Source organism: Equus przewalskii, chromosome 13 (assembly GCF_037783145.1).
Source record: "Equus przewalskii isolate Varuska chromosome 13, EquPr2, whole genome shotgun sequence".
Taxonomy (NCBI): Eukaryota; Metazoa; Chordata; class Mammalia; order Perissodactyla; family Equidae; genus Equus; species Equus przewalskii.
The window spans coordinates 87554403-87569021 of NC_091843.1; the positions used below are offsets into that span (position 1 = coordinate 87554403).

The 14619-nt window shown below is 42.3% G+C and overlaps 1 protein-coding gene and 1 long non-coding RNA gene across 4 annotated transcripts in view; one reads left to right on the forward strand and one right to left on the reverse strand.

Moving 5' to 3' along the window:
• IQGAP2 (IQ motif containing GTPase activating protein 2) overlaps positions 1 to 14619 on the reverse strand; it is a 267942-nt gene that overhangs the window by 141085 nt on the left and 112238 nt on the right. Inside the window, exon 1 of one of the 3 annotated variants that reach the window (XM_070571604.1) lies at positions 9204 to 9295. The exons of the other annotated variants lie outside the window; for them this stretch is intronic. The gene's annotated coding sequence lies outside the window, so the exon portion shown is untranslated. Of the gene's footprint in view, positions 1 to 9203; positions 9296 to 14619 lie in introns of those variants that run through there. 3 annotated transcript variants of the gene reach the window in all.
• On the forward strand, positions 9308 to 13889 carry LOC139075364 (uncharacterized). Its single transcript, XR_011525719.1, has 3 exons — positions 9308 to 9583; positions 9898 to 10360; positions 12530 to 13889. It is a non-coding gene; the product is annotated as an uncharacterized lncRNA (long non-coding RNA).

Sequence of the window (14619 nt, forward strand, 5' to 3'; positions counted from 1 at the left end):
GGACATCTGTGTTATTTCCACTTTTTGGTTATTATGAATAACGCTGCTATAAACATCATTGTACAAGTTTTTGCATGGACATATGTTCTCATTTCTCTTGGATATATACCTAGGAATGGGATTACTTGATCATAAGTAACTCTGTTTAATCTTTTTAGGAACTTTCAGACTGTCTTCCGAAGCAACTGCAACATTTTACATTCCTACCAGTAGTGTGTGAGGATTTGAATCTCCCCACCTCCTTGCCAACACTTAGCTGTCTTTTTGATTATAGCCATCCTAGTAGATGCAAGGAGGCATCTCATTATGGTTTTGATTTTCATTTCTCTGATGATTAATGATATTCAGCATCTTTTTACGTGCTTACCACCCATCTGTATATCTTCTTGAGAGTAATATCAAATCCATTGCCCAAGTTTTGGTTTTGATTTTCATTTCTCTGATGATTAATGATATTCAGCATCTTTTTATGTGCTTACCACCCATCTGTATATCTTCTTCAGAGTAATATCAAATCCACTGCCCAAGTTTTGGTTGGGTTGTCCTTTTATAATTGAGTTATAAGAGTTCTTTATATATATGGTATACAAATCCCTTACCAGATGTATGATTTGAAAATATTTCTCCATTCTGTATATTGTCTTTTCACTTTCTTGATGGTATCTTTTGAAGCATAAAAGGTTTTTAATTTTGACCAAGTCCCATTTATCGATTCTCTTGTTGCTTGGACTTTTGGTGTCATGTCTAAGAAGCCATTGTCTAACTGAAGATCACAAATTTTCACCTATGTTTTCTTCTAAGAGTTTTATAGTTTTAATTCTTATATTTAGGCCTTTGATCCATTTTGAGTTATTTTTTGTATACGATGAGAGGTAAGGATTCAAATTCATTCCTTGGCATGTGGATACCCAGTTGTCTGAGCACGATTTGCTGAAAAGACGACATTTTCCTCTATTAAATTGCCTTAGCACCCTTGTGAAAATCAGTTATCCGTAAACGTGAAAAGTTACTTCCAGACTCTCAATTCTATTTCAATGATCCATACCTCTAAGATTTATGTACACAGAAAATATGTGTACATACAGCCAAGCTGGAAAGACCTCATATGTCACCAAAAGCCTATCTTCAAATTTGACTTAATGACACATGGAAATGAAGACCACAATTGGCCTGTGTCACTTCCTGCTGTCCTTGCATTTATTGCTTCTTCCCTATGACTTCTATTGATTACTCCTCCTGAACCACAGCACCAAGATGTGAATGTCTCATCCCCGAGCCAAAGTTGAAGCTCTTATGAGCATCTCAAGGTTGTTGGAGAACTTTATCTTCCTTCTATGCCAGGGTGGAGCGACAAATTCCTACTAGTATTGCTATTCTTCCTCCTCTCTGCAGGGAAAACGTGGCCCACTTAGCAGGCACAGAGAAACTAAAGGAAAGGAAGAGGAATTTTCTTTTTATCATTCAAGCAATCTCTCTTCAACCTTTTTTTGGAGTTGAGGTGGTTTCCATAAGTATCTCTATGCGTAAATGTAGAAGGTCTGATCCACGTGAGGCAGGGAGAAGAAGGGGGAAGTGAGAGGACGCTGGGAGAAAGGTGATATTTTTCCAATTTTAGGTCAAAGCCGAAAGGGAAAATAATTAATGTCATTTTGTCTTGCAAGAGACAAAAAAAGAAACTCATAAAAATCCTGAGACAAATGATCCGTTTTACTGCGTTACTTTGTGCCTTGCAGAACATATGAAAGTTGTTTCGTTGAGGCATTTGCTATCTGAGTTGTTATTCAGGAAATCACCAACTATAAATCTTGGTCTCTATCACGCAGCGCTCTACGGAATCAACGTCCCCAAAGTAGAACTGCTGGCCAAAAAAGGGAAAGTGTGATTTTTCTGCACAAACCCTGTTTCAATGCAGTGCTCTGTTCCATGAACTTTCAAGTATTACAAGTCAATTTCTCTCCCTAAATGTTTTGGAAAATCAGCACATGAAATATTTTACAAAAGAATAAAAACAAAGACCAGATATTTCTATACGTAGAATATAATTGGTCACTCTTTGCGCCATAGGAAGTACAATGTCAGAAGGACTAGATTAAGTTCTCATGGTAACCTTTCCATTCACTGGAGGCTGATGCAAAGCACTGTCACCACGATTCTATCACTTTATTAGCTCAGGGAAACAGGGACGTAGAAAAACACACATTGCACAACTGACGTGGGTACCCACGGCCCCCATCCTTTTCTCAACAAAACTCATTTGGTTCACTCTAAGAAAATTACATGAAATGTTAAAATAATGCTAATTATTTTCTTTAAAACACAGACATACAATACCATGAAAAGAATCCATGTATGACTCCAAGCCCTACCAGGAAGGAGCAGACTTCTGAGGACTTCTTTCTCACCCTCCTCTTTAGGAGGGAGATGATGTAGCAGGATCTGTTGAGTTTGGCAAGCATTTCATGAGTTGTTCCACAGAATACTGGCTCAGGGAGATGCTAATAGTGTCCTGGGGGGACAAACGGGACTAAGCACATTCAGAAAATGTTGCATTCTATGTCCTCTCTCAAGGATTGATAAGTTGCATTAGCATCCTGAAAGCTCTGAGAATTCCTAAAGTCGGGAACCAAGTTTCATTTCTTTTAACCCCATGTTCCCCCTGTTTTTTGACCACACAACTCTGTTTTTCCCCAGAACCCTTGGTAACATTTCCTATAAGGAAATGGCAGGCAACTGACAGAAGCAGTGTAATTTGGTTAACTAAAATCACGGGCCCTGGGGTGACACTCTTGGGGTTCAAATCCTAGTTCTAGCACGATACCAGTGATTTCTCTGTAAAATGAGGATATTTAAAGCATCTGCCCTTGGAGCACCACTGTCAGGAGTAAACAGGAATCCGTGTAACGTGTAGCTCTGTGCCTGGCACACAGGAAGAACCCAGCAAACACTGACAACAATTGTTATTAGCAAGTCCCTAAGTTGAATCTGGCCCAGTCCCTTACCAGACATGTAAACTCAACAGATTAATCCATTAGTCCAGTTAATATTTTTGAGCATCTAGTACTTTCCAGTTCTGTTCCAAATGGTGAATCAGGCAAAGCCCCTCAGTTTATTGAGCAATGAGGCTCAGATTCTCATGGATGTTAGGACGCCACTAGCTCAAAGGGGTTTTGAGGATTACAGGAAATGGCACCAGCACAGCACAGAGAGCTGGCACCCGGGAGTCATTCGTATGGTTCCCGTCTCTAAACAAACAAGTTTTTCAAAGAATCTTTTTGGGTGAATTATTTCTTCGAGAAGGATATTTCATGCGTTAGTGTTACCCTTCTTCCTCTGTGTTCCCTTAGACGTGGGATAAGAAAAAAGGAGAAATAAGCAGAATAGCACGAGGCACTGACAGATAAAAGAAAGCCTGCAAACTTTGTAGCCCAATTTGTAATAGGTCTGATTCATTGCTGAAAATTATTTTGAAATAAAATTTTGAAAAAATTGAAAACTATTTCACAGAATACACTGTTGCTCAAATATGTGCTCTATTCATAATTCTTCCTAACTCTAGACAACAATCAGACATTTACTGTACTTCTATTTTGGTTTGGCCCAATTAATCATCTACCTGGGATGTATTACACTGATCGTACGACATGCCTGGAGAGACAATTGGCCCGACATATACAAACACACAAGCAGAAAGATGACATTTACAGGTGCTAAAATTTCTACACAGGCAGACATTGCATAAAGCAACGAGCCTATGAAGCGAAAAAAATTTTAAAAATGTAAAACACACACTTGTTGTTGTTGCTTTCCTTTTTTAAAGCCTCAGTGCACAGTTTGGTATCCTAGCTGTTAGTTTAGTTCTCTATGTGAGCTGCCACCACCCCGTGACGGCTGACAGATGAGCAGGGTGGTTCCACGAGCACGAAACGAACCCGGGCCGCGGCGGTGAGCGCCGAATCTGACCACTAGACCCCCAGGGCTGGCTCGCATGCACTTGTTCTTTATGTTACTGAGCACATTAGGCAAAAGGCTGGTCTTAAGCTTCAACACTGGGTTGGGAGGGGAGAGACAATATCTAATATGTTCAGTGTCATGGCTTTTGGCTGATATCTTAGATGACTTGATTCAAGTGTTAAACAGTTAATAGTTTTAATAATACCTTGACTTAAACTTTTTTCTGAAATAATACTCATATCATGGAAAAAACAAAAAGCTAAGTGTACACAGGATAGTTAATACCTAAGCAGGGATTAAAGAAATATATATGCCTGAAATGTTTAAACAGGAAAATACGGAGCCTTGGAGCCTCTGGCATCTGGGGATCCCGGGTAAGAATGGGAGGAGCCACAAGTCACACCTCCCTGGCATCTTCCATGTTTTATGCCCTTTACTGGTTCCAATTTATGCGCCCGTAGGTTCTCTGCTATACAACCTTCTCCTCAATACGTTCAAATAGTTATGAACTATTGGTACAAACTTTTTGAAAAGCAATGTGATGATATAAAAGTAAATAATTACTGCACTCCGATTAAGTTTAAGGCATGGGTGCTTTAAAAAATTTCATTTACTCTTCCCGTAACCCAGTGAATTATCTTCATTAAAAAAGAATAAGGAGTCAGATACCAAGAAAGATGAAATATCTTATCCAAGATCACATCAGTGGAAAAACCAAAATATGAACTCATAGATCACTCTGAAATCTGCACATTAACCACCACACTATATTGCTTCTTGAAAGAATACATCAGGAAACGTAAAAGACCACCCAGATATTTTACTTTGTGAGTATAGCTTAATAAATACAGCTAAGGTCCAAGATTTTTGTGCAACACAAAACTGGAAACAACCTAAGTGTCTAACAAAATCATCTTTATCTACTGGATAGAAGGTTATGTAGCTGCTTAAGATATTTTCATAGATTATTTAAGAAAGTGGAAAAATATTGGTGGTAAATTAAGAGAAAACAGAACGCAAAATTATACAATAAGACATTTCTAAAATTACATATATCTAAATGTACACAGACTGGAAAACATATAGCAAAATATTAACGTGGTTTGCCCTTTGTAATCATACTATTGGTGAGGTTCTTATCTTTTCCTGTATCTTATTTTATCATAAGCATGTAATATTTTTAATAATAGATAATAACGGAATACAGTGGATGTATTCTACCAATATATAAAAAGCAAGAGCTTGTTTGCTGACCACACCTAACATTTGAGCCAAAATGGAGACTTGTGGTAGCAAACACTAAAAAAATAGTGATAAAAATAGGGTAATGGGAGCAGAGGAGAAAACGGTAGTTTGTGGTTGAATCTAGTTGGTGATGGGGGAGGGAAGCACAAGAAGACAAAAAGAAAATACCCTCAATTTTTTTCTTTTTAAAGCACACTGGTTGAGATCCTTCGCCAATATGATTCCCTCTTCGGGACAACATTAAGTACGTGTATCTTTCCACGTACCTCCAACCAGGTCAACAGCCTGGCTCCAAGGCTTGGAAAGTGAAAGAGGAATCGTTATTAACCAATACAAACAATAAATGAAACATTAACAAATCAAGAGTGCAGCCTGAATCATCCTTGCTGCCTACAGTAAGATGCAAGAGGAGAGAGAAATTGAAGAAGAAATTGTTAAGTAAAAACAAACAAGAACTGGAAGATTTGGAAAATTCTTGGCCTATCCATATTTCGAAAAATGAGAGAGTGTGTGTTATGGGGGGAACACCAAGGGTGTGGCTGGACAGTCAGTGCATAAAGAGTATGACTCATCGATCTAATCAGCCGCCTCAGCGGAAGGCGGGAACAGAGATGGGTTATACCAGCAGAGACCCTGCCAGCTTAGACACAAGGGGACAGACAGCAAAAATGAAGGAAGGCTGCCACACTTCTGGGATTCTACAGGATGGGACAGAAGAGCTATCCGGCTGTCATGTGTCATCCATCAGGATAAGGGAAGAATGACCCTGAAGGTGATTCAGAGATTGACAGGGCTGCCACTCCCACCACAGGCCCAGAGTGTCTCCTCCTTGGTTTCAGGGGGCCAGGCTGCTGCCCCAGTGGATCTGGAAGGCAGGGACGCCACTGTGGTGGGCCCAAAGGACAGAGCATCAAGTGGATTACTCTCGAGCCTTAAAATCTAATGGAATTTGCCCTGCTGGGTTTTGGACTTGCTCGGAATCCATGACCCCTTTCTTCTTTCCAAGTTCTCCCTTTTAGACTGGGAATGTCTATCGTTCGTCCCATCACCGTATTTTGGATGCACGTAATTTACCTGGTTTCACAGGCTCACAGGAGTTTTTACTTCAGGATGACTCATACATCAAATCCCCCCAACACTTGATTTAGATGAGATTTGGGTAAGATTTGGCACTTGGAGTTGACGCTAGAATGGGTTAAAATTTGGGGGCTTCTGGGATGTGAATGAATGCATTTTGTATAGAAGGAGGATACAAATTTTGGGGGTACAAAGGCTAGAGCATCACGGGCAGAATTGTGTCCCCTCCAAACTCATATATCGAAGTCCTAACCCCTAGGGCCTCAGAATGTGACTGTATTCAGAGAAGGATCCTTTAAGAGGTGATTAAGTTAAAATGAGGCCATTTGGGTGGGCCCTAATCCCACGACGGATGTACTTAAGAGGAGATTAGGACAGAGAGCGAGACACCAGGGCTGTGTTGCACAGAAGGAAAACCATTGAGGACACAACGAGAAGGCAGCCATCAGTAAGTCAAGAAGAGAGGACTCAGGAGAAACTGATCCCACTGACACCTTGATCTTGAATGTCCAGTCTCGAGAACTATGAGAAAATAAATCCATGCTGTTTAAGCCACTCAGTCTGTGATACTTTGTTATGGCAGCCCAAGCAAATAATACACTGGCTAAACATCAACACCCATCATCCTCTAGAACCCCTTCCCCAATTTTACTTCTCTTCATTCGGTTTATTACTACAATAGGATATAGATTATATCCTATTGATGTGTTTGATGGACTCACCTACTTGGATTGTAAACTCCGTAAGAGCAAAGACCTTGTCTGTCTTTGGGGAGGCACGTAGCACAATGGTTAAAGGCACAAACCCCAGAGTCAGACACCTGACATTGAAACCAAGTTCTGCCACTCACCAGCTGTGTGCCGGGGGAACTGACTTAGCTCATCTTGTCTCAGTTTCCCAATCTGTAAGTTGGGGATATTAACAGCACTGCTTCAGAGGGTTGTTGTGAGTTCATGGAAGAAAAGCAGGAGAAGGGCGCCTGGCACAGAATCAGCACCTGTAGTAGCAGCTGTCGTAGCTTTCACTGCTCACTGCTACACCCAGGGCCACTCTCTGCCCAACTGCCAGCAAAACTCACTGTTCACATCTGTTCTTTAGCTCTATTTGTCCAGCTGGCCCCTGCCATACACACATCCACGGGGCAGCAACTAAGCCAGCGTTTTACTACGTCAAACGTCAAACGTGACTTCTCTCGTCACAGTCTTACCATCCCCTGAGCTAATTCAAGCCATCCCCATCTCCCCATCTCCTGCCAACACACACACACACACACCCTATTGCATTACACAAGTTATAGACTTAAATGGTATTTAGTGGGGGCTATACAAATATTTATATATGTTCACGAGCCAGGTTTCCATTACAGTCATGTGTCGCGTAAAGATGGGAATACGTTCCGAGAAATGCATTGTTAGGCAATTACATCATTGTGCAAACATCAGAGGGTGTACTACACAAACCTACATGGTACAGCCTACTGCACGCCTAGGCTGTATGGTACCCATCTTATGGGACCACTGTTGTACACTCAGTCCGTGGTTGACCGAAACGCTGTTACACAGCATTTGACTATATGATGGGGCTCCCACAATACTGATAACGCCAACCACAAACCGTCACAGCTCCCATTAGCTTAGCACACTGCCCAGCACTGAGCAGGTACTTGGCACTTATGTGAATGTATTCTCACACCACCCGATGAGATGGGTATTTTTCCCCTTTAATGGAGAAGGAAAGTGGCTCAGAGAGTGAAGTAACTTGCTCAAGGTTACACAGTCAATAAGCGGAGATTTCAGTCTAGGTTGTCACCTCCATAGCGCCCACATCCGCCACACTCCATCTGCTCTGACAAATTGTTTAAGATGAATGCAGTGAACAGGGCTTCAGCTCACTTCCTAGGAATGTTTGTTGCTTAAGCGGAAACTCACAGTGAAGCCTGTCCTAAAACTAAAAGAAGCCAGCTCAGATCTTCCTAGACTCTGTTTTCCCAAAGTGAGGTGTACCTGTGCTTTAACACAGATGAAGGGAACATACTCTTTGGGAGTGACTGAAGAGGCTGCTGTCACTTTCAGGGGTGTCTGAGGGGTACAGCTGAGCAGCAGACTTTGAGTTCCTGAAAACCTGGCTTCAAACTTGGTTCTGCACCTTAGTCATGATTACCTTGGCGTGCAACCATCTCCCTGGGCCACAATTTCCTCTTTCAGGAAATTGGGTACAACACCAGCCACTTCAGAGATGTCATAAGAACTAAAACAAATGCCATGTGGAGAGTCATCTGGTAAAAAAGTACCCACCACGTAACAGGTGTTCAAGAAACAATTGTTCACAAAAAGGAAGAAAAAGGAGGTAGGCAGGCGAGCATCAGCTCAGAGTATAATGTTCCGAAGGATCCACCAGATACCACGTGTTCTCCATGGAGAGTCTGCCCCGTGCACCTAAGCAGCCTGGCCACACCGACCTGAACAGGTGAGATCCACAGTCCTCTGGGTGGAGACGGCTGGGGCACAGACGCCCTGTAGGAAACCAGCGGATCAAAGTGCCTTGGAGAACTGAACTCAAGAGCCGGACTCTGCCTCCCTAGAACCTGCTACAGGGGAGATTAGGCTGTAACGCTCATTTGCCGTGCAAAGCGCCTTCCATTATGCAAGATAACCATGAGCTGGGTTCAGAGGAAAAGTAAAGAAAGAACCGAAAGTACTCGGCAGCAGTTTCCCAGCAAATCAACACTCATCTGAGCCTTCTGCAGAAATTTTGGCCTAACTACCAACTGAAAACTTGATGAGGCAGATTCTCCTTCCTGGGTGTGTCTGCATTGTGCACATGATCTAACCACAAAATCATCACTGTTCTTGCACTTTTAAACATTGCTTTGCCCCAACACAGGCAGGAAAACGAAAGCAGCAAGCTTAATGAGATCGTTGTAAACTCACCTAATTTGCCACAACTCCGTGCTACCCTCAACTCTCCTTTTCACAGCCCTTTCCTACTTGCTAACCAAATTTTCAATATGGAATTGTTAAATAATGGACATTCTAGAACACCAAGAGAATGCCATAGCAAAAGCCAGGCCCTATTTCAAAACATAAGAAGCATAATCGGCAAAAGCTGCATCCAGTACGGGTTTCATTCCTTCTCTTCCTCCCCTTAGGCTGCAGGTGTCTTGTGGTCCAAGTTAGCCCTTTCCTGGAGATGGGAATGAAGCCGGGCTGTGAAGACTGATTCTTCTAGAGTCTAAAAGACCACAAGGAGTAGCTCTCAGCAGGTAGCAGTGAAGTAACATCACGAGCAGACACTACCACAAAGTGTAAGGGTGAGAAATGTCATAGAGAGCCCCTTTCTCCTCTAGCTCCATCCTTCGCCCAGCCCTTATTGATCTCCCCCACCCCCACTACCAGCTGTACCAAGGAAGTGACAAATGGGGACTCACTGGATGCCATCAATCATTGTCACTAAGAGGAGAATGAAAAGAAGCTAACATATGTTCCTGCAAATGCCTCTCACTCCCCACTCCCACTCTTCCCCCTCACTGGGACACGATCTTGATAAGCAGCAAGCCCCGTAGAAGGAGCGGCCCGTAGAAGCATTCTAAGCACCATTCGTTTTCACGTGTGCCCATGTTTACAGGTCACAGGTCACACACACCCCAGCCCAGACTGAAGCAGAGCTGCTCACCCACTGGCTACTGACAACCCAGACCACAGAGCGTGGAAGGGCTGAGGATTAAGCCAATGCCACGCTCGTGCCAGCAGGGATGGCGGAGTAGAAAGGATGTGCGCTACAGGTAGCAGATGGTATCTCTGCGCCTCGTTTGGAAGACAGAGAACCTGCAGTTCCTTATTTCTCTGCTGACCATCACGACATTCGATAAATTGATTCCTATGACAACAGCTCTAATTATAACACTGAAAATAAAAGAAGGCTATGTTAATGGAGACAGACAGTGCACTCACTTCTGGGAACATAGTGAGAGGCAGAACGTGGCAACTTGCAACAGCAGCCAGAGAACTCCATGATCCCTAGTGCACACCTATTCCAGCTAAATAACATGAGAACAAAACAACAACAAAGACAAACCATATGCATGAAGGTATTAATTACAGCGATATTAAAAAATAACCTAAAAGTTGTTTCACAGAAGAGATTGTGAAGTTATGGTGCATAATACAGATGAAATATTATGCGGCCATTAAAATTTATGACGACAACTTAGCAAAATGGAGGAAAGTTGATATAGTAAAGTGAAGAGAACAACAATACAAATACACATGCACTTTTTGCTATGTCAGGTGTGTTTGCACATGAGAAAGTTAGAAAAGTTGATATACTGGGTTGGTGGAATTCTAAGGTTTCCTAAATTTGTTTTGAAATGTTTGTGATAAACAAAAATTAAGGTAAAAGAAGAATTGCAGTAAAAATCACCACAATTGCTTCACCTATTTTCAAAATCTCAGTTCTGCACAAGGATAGGTGGCAACAAACTAGATGCACGTCTAGCAATGAGGATGGTATTTTCAGATCTTAGTGAAAAAAACTAAGGGAAATAGATGTAGATAGCCATAGCATTTGTATAAATTAAAAATACTTACATACAAGATGATGCATGACAAGAATACACACAGACCTAAGTAAGACACTTTACACATATCTGAATGGACACCTATGGGAGGAGGGGACCAGGGATAAAAGAAGGAACTCTTAGGGGGCCCAGCAGAAACCAGCAGCCACCGTGTGACCAGTGAGACCATGGGCCATACCCTGAGGAGTGGGACTGGCTCAACCTTTGCACCTGAGGTCCTCAAGCAGGGCCAGTCATGGTTTTAAGATTTGGGAGTAAACTGCTACAATTTCAGACAGCTAGGCATTTCCTCTTCAGGACATATCCTATGCTCCCAAATGGCCATTCTGCTTGGCGCCACATTCTAATTTTCCTTCAGTTAAAAACAAGATTCAGAGACTGCAGGAAATCATCATTACTGAAAAATATTTAATCATGTTGCCAATTGTGTACATAATTGTATAACAACTGTATAGTAATGTGTGTGTGTATATATACACAGTTGTGTGTGTACGGTTATATACGTAGTTAGCAACCATGTATATCTGTTCAGCAATGATCCCTCGTAAGCCAGAAAAGACACTAGCCAGAGTGGCGACCTTTGGGAAGGAACTAGGTAGGAGGAAGACAATTTCCACTGAGTGCTGTCTTTTGGACCTTTTACATTTTGTACCATGTGCATATATGACCAAATAAAAATTTTAAAGCACTCAATTAAGCAAGCACCTACTCTGTACACATACTATTACCAAATACGCTTAAGTAAAACGTTCCAATTACACCAGAACCAGTAAGAATCTCACCAAGTCCTCTCACAGCTCCACATAGGTTTCCCTTGGCTAGACCCCTTTCCTCCCAGGTCCTGGTCACCAGGTTCAACCTTCAAGCAGCTCACCAGGTGGCAGCATTTGCTGTTGGGCTTGGCTGTGCTGCCTCGTTTGATATGTAGGTTAATAATTAATTAGAGCCCTGCCATTCAGAATATCTTCTCAGGACCAAAGGCAGCTGGGGACTGCTGCCTCTGTCAAATGTCCCCACCCTGGAGTCTCTACATTTCTTGGTTCTGAGAAGTATCAATGCCCCTATGATCTGAAGGCAGCAGACCCCGGGGCTTCAAAATCCTTACACCTTAACAAGAAGTCGTATTAAAAAGTTTTTTAAACTAAGATCCTTTTGTTAGAAGTCAGTTTCTTTACTGTCTGCTAGGTCTGGGGTCAGAACAGCAGCCACCTGGGTGGATGGCCATCGAAGCAGGAAGTGGAAGGAGAGGGGGCCGCAGGCCAGCACAGCCCTGCGCCGGCTAGACAGAGTGCCTGCAGAACCTGCCCAGATAGCACGCTGGGGAGCTGGGCACCCTAATTGCCATCCACAGTGAATTCCCACTAAGAAAGCCCTTGAGATGTGTAAGAATTTCCAGACAGATAATTAAGTACCATCTCACTTGTCTAACAATTTCATCATTGTTTTGTATTGAAATAGACATCAGAAATAGAGAAAAGTTTTTTTCTGTGGCAAACCCTTACAGAAGGAGGAAACGCAAACCCTCATGAATAAAAAGCAATCTTGTCCCACCCACCTTGGGGAAAAAGCAACAGAGAAGTGGAGCTTTTAGGGAGGAAAAATAAGAAGCCAGAAAATAAACTTCTATGTAGTAAGAAAATAAAAATTCTAACTCTATACCTGAATATTATGTCCACTTAGGAAAAAGACAACAGATGGGCAAAAAGTGATGGACACAAAAAGAAATTGGCTTAAAAGCAGAAGACACATACACCATGACAGGAAGCACAAATCATCGGGACTAACTTAGTGACTGACAAGGAGGTTTCCAGCTCGGTTGCCTTGACAAATGACCAAGAGAGCTTCAGAGAAGAAATCCGGAGAATGGAGGCGGGGAGGCGGGTCTGCCCAAAGCAACCAGCCACATCATCACATTCTTCTACCACCACGTTCATGTTCACTTCAGTGTTTCACCTTCAAAGAAGTCATCAGCGACCACACAGAGAGAGACAGGCTGAAAACCACAGGGAGAGGCACACGAAGGTTTTAGGGAACAGGAGCTGGTCATAAGAGAACACTATTACCCCCTGGTGTTCTTAGGTTTCAGGAAATGTGGCTTGACTGACAGTAGGGCCAGCTCTGTGCAGTAACAAATCATGCTGCGAGGGTGTTCTGGGGCCGGCTTGGGTTTCACAATGCCTCCATTTCATGGCTGCAAGGCAGCCTCACCTAACACCTTCCAGTCCTGATTATCTGTAAGACACAGGATCTTAAGCCGACCAATTACCATCTTTATAATCTAAATATCTACAGACATTGCTAACCGTATTTCCAGACCACGGACATAAACTATGCTTACATCTTGAGCCATCATTCTAGCACATACACAGAATATTAAGGATGGGCACACAAATATAAAGCTAGCAGTCACATTTGGAAAAGCAGGTTTCCCAGTATGATCACTGTGGACAAGAAGAACAAGCAAGGACTCAGAATTAGGTGGCAACACACAGAAGAGCCACCAAGCCAGGCTGCATCAGAGGGAGAACAGAGTATGCATGCCCTATGCACATAAAGAAGCACGATTTCAAATGTTCCAGCTAAGAAGAAACACTCAAGTTTAAAGCGACTTTCAACCAGTAGGGACTAATCTGTTGGCAAGACCTGTCCCCAAGGGGCTTGAGGCAGGCAAGGACAGATGACAAGGAGACCTCAGATTTTATCGAGAAAGTGTCAGCGGAGGTATTAAGTAACATGGCAGAGCAGAAGTATTAGTCACTTCTAATCACCTAATTTATTAACAAACTGGGATAAACACAGACTAACTTTAGCCTCAGGAAATCCACTCTAGCGGGCTTGCAAACAGAGGCCTCGGGGGTGAGGCAGGCTCCGGCCTAGAGGGTCTGTCAGCTACTGGGCTCCAGCCCACTGCTGCCTTGTGGGAATGTGGGACCACTCAGGCCCTACCTTCCGGAGTTCCTAAGAAGTAGGAAATCCAAGTTTTTAAGAGCTCTTCTGACTTTTAAATGCTCAAAACTAATTAAAAAATAGTTAAACACTCTGCATGTTGAATGAAACACCTTAAACTTTTATAACATTTCAAAAGGAAGTGAAAATGTCCCTGTGAGTAAGTTTTCAGATGGGTAAAGTTTGGCCATGAGTGTACAGGGGCTACAGCTGCTCTTTCTCGGCACATTCTTGAAAGGTAGAGCTTTGTTTTGTGTTTTTAAAAAGGCGAGGTACTATATTTATATAATTATTAAATTTATCATAAAAATTATTAGAAGCTGCATGAAAGTAAAATGGGGACATTAGGGAAATGCAAATCAGACTACCACGAGACATCACCTCATAGCCATGAGGATGGCTATTTAAAAAACACACAGAAAATAGCAAAGGTTGGTGAAGACAGAGATAAACGGAAACCCTCATGTACTACTGGTGGGGAATGTAAAATGGTGCAGCCACTGTGGAAAACAGTTTGGTAGTTCCTCAAAAAGTTACACATAGAATTACATAAGATCCAACAAGTTTACTTTTGGGCATACACCAAACAGATATGAAAGCAGGACTCAAATCTCTACTTATACCCATGTTCATAGCAGCATCATCCACAACCGCGAAAACGTAGAAGCAACTCAAGTGTCCCTCAACAGATAAGTAAACAAAACGTGGTATATCCATATAGTGCTTTATTATTCAGCCTTAAAAATAAAATTCTGATATATGCCACAACACAGATGAACCTTGAGAATATTATGCCAAGTGAAATACATGAGACATAAAAGGAT